General features: G+C 39.9%; 1 protein-coding gene across 8 annotated transcripts in view; it reads left to right on the plus strand.

The window, feature by feature from the left end:
* The window catches only part of Ebf1 (EBF transcription factor 1), a 383619-nt gene extending 382816 nt beyond the window's left edge, over positions 1–803 (plus strand). For all 8 annotated transcript variants that reach the window (XM_048816292.1, XM_048816295.1, XM_048816298.1 and 5 more), the window contains one exon: positions 1–803. This exon is cut by the window's left edge and continues 2430 nt beyond it. The gene's annotated coding sequence lies outside the window, so the exon portion shown is untranslated.
* The last annotated feature ends 2042 nt before the right edge of the window (positions 804–2845 follow it).

Here is a 2845-nt window from a genome sequence, read left to right on the forward strand (position 1 = left end):
GGGAGGGGAGGGAGGGAGGAAAGCTGATTTTTCATGGTGAGAAATAATAATAATGATGACTAATAATAATAAAGAAAAAAACTGGAAAATGTAAGCAAGGTTTAGCATTGCTTCTCGGTACTCAGAAAGGTTGTCTGAATTCGTGTGGTAAGCGCTGGCCTGAAGATGTATACAGTTTAAAGCCATATTTTGTCTGGTGAGTCCCTTAATTGCAAAGGAACAAATGGTCAGCCGGTGAGATGTCCGGCTCAGACCCTGACAAAAGATGCCACCAATCTGTTAGCCATGTGTTGTGGTTAGAACTTCTCTTGAAACTCCAAAGAGCCTTTAAAATGTGTATAATTTGTGTTTTGTTGCTCCTATTTATATTGATTAGATGAAAAGACATTCTGGCCCTCTGACCTTCTTTCTTCTACACAAAAGTTTTATGAGTTCCTTTAAGATATGTCCCCCTTAAATACAGAATATGGCTTTAAGAAGAAAATGAAATAGAGAATTAAATTGAGATTTCAGTGTTGGGGGAAGAATGGAGCTTCTGGATGACTGGATTGCATAACAAGCCCTGGCCTGACATTGTCCTAGGATGCAGCTTAGTGAAGTCATCTCTAAATCTACTAACCTTTCACCTTCTTATCATAACTTTTTGAATAGACACACACTGTACAGTTCAATTGTTAGAGAACCTAACTACTGTAGAGATTGTTATAATTTTTTTTTTTTTTGCAAAAATTCAAGCTGTAAAAACTTTTCAACTTTCACAATATTTAATTAAAGTTACTTCCTGTCTGTGATGGCAGCTCCTAGTTGTGTATTCATTTCTCTATTTCGGATGAGCCAAAGGCCACTGGAATGTAAAAGATGTGTGTTTGCCATTACTCAGACCAGGGTGGACACCCAGAGAAAAGGAATTAGGAGAGTCTTGGGATGCCCACTTTCTTTCTAGGTCCTTGGGGGTTTGCTAATCTGGGATGCAAATGGAACACGCACAGCATATTGCTGCCCTCTGCCGGTAACAGCCAGATGTGCACGAGCCCTCTCTGGCCAGCAGAAGATCCCTGAGCCCCCACAATTTCATCAGACAGTATGATGATCTTCCTGCACTGACCAAATTGTGAATCCAGGAACTGGTCATTCTAGAATTATACCCTCTGTGCTGCATGTCTGAACCCTACCTTTTCACATACGACTGCTAATTAATCCCAGTGAGCCTTCTGGTCAATTAATTATGTGCCCTTGCTCACTGATGAGGCGTGTATGAACTCAGGACCTCTATGATTTTTAAACCTCATGTGAATTAAGATGCTTTTCCTCTAGGATAAAAATATTTATCTGGAGCCAAATATTCCACAAATACTTGATAGGTATAAACTCGTCTAAAATTGTTTCACTTTAAGTCCTATCATAATTGTCTTTCCAATTGCACATTATATGCTTTTCCTACTTTTGCAATTATTGGACATGATAAGGTTAATGATGCTTGTACAATGCTTTGAAAATTCAGCAAATAGGCCATAGACCAACAGAAACTTGATGGCCAGAGCTAATAGGATGTCACACACTAACCAATACAGTCATCTGCAATGGGCATTGCGGATACTCTCTTACTCTGGAAGGCTGCATAATTTGAGGGAATCAAAGAGTGTGATGTGTACGTTAATAAGCAAAGAAGCTGATATTTTTCTTAAAAAGCAAACTCATTTGATCAGTTTAGCCAGTCAATACCCATTTTTGGAATTCTGTGCTAGATGCAGAAGATAAAAATTTAATAAAAGAAATCTGTCCTCGAGATGCTCAGTCTTTGAGAATATATGTTCAAATCAAACTAGTGCAGAATGATTAGATGGGGAGAGGCAGGTGGGCTATGATGCTCCTCAGAATAAAACAGGAGCCCTCACTTCTGACACACTAGGCTCTGCATTCCTTAAGACCTACCTCTTGACAGTGTCCATTCATTCCTTTGCCCATTCATTCACATGAACCTCTGGCACCAGGCAGGGCATAGTGGATCTACTAGTAAAGGCAGTGGCATTATTCCCACTCTCTTGGAGCTTAGGGAAAACAGATACTAAGCAACCACACATGCATAAATAACCAATGAATAAAGGTAATGAAGAAAAAGTCTAGAATGCTCCGAAAGAATATCAGTGGGATCTAATTCAATCTGAAGGGCTGGGAAAATCTTCCAAAGGAAGTGGCAATGGAGGAGCAATGTGAAGGATGTACAGGAAACTTTAGTCAATGGGAACAAGGGCAGGCCCAAGGAGTCTTCAGGGAGTTTGGGTGTGGGCAAGGTGCATCAAGAAAAGACAGTCTGTGTGACTGCAGCATGCAAGCACACATGATGAGACTTTAAAATGGTGGCACTAATTTCCAAATAGTGCTTTAAAAACACTCCCCTGGAGTGTCAGTTTGGGACTTATGGCCAAAAGAAAAATTACTGAAAGTGATGTTCATACAGTATATTCTGTCCCCAGAGATCAGCATTCAGGGGAAACTCTGGTGCTCTGCAGGATGAATAGGAGTTTCCCAAACACATAAGTGACAGTAGGTAATAGGAGGTCATGGTCAATATCCTGGGTGCCAGCTCCATGAGAAAATATTACAAAAATGAATAGGAATAAGAATATGGGAATGTGGAATCAAGTACTGTTGAAAAAGTCCCCTATCTGGTAACCACATTCAATATACAATGTATAGGTCAGCTAAAGAAAAATCTCCTTTTGCCTTGCAGAAAGTCCTTTAAGAAAGAATTCATTTTCAAGTAGAATTTCAAAGAAGGGAAATTTTTCCCACACACGGTGCTCCAAATCATTCACATTCACATCCCCAAGAATTTTGGTGGTGA

The sequence above is a fragment of the Marmota marmota genome, unplaced genomic scaffold (assembly GCF_001458135.2).
Source record: "Marmota marmota marmota unplaced genomic scaffold, marMar, whole genome shotgun sequence".
NCBI classification, from domain to species: Eukaryota; Metazoa; Chordata; class Mammalia; order Rodentia; family Sciuridae; genus Marmota; species Marmota marmota.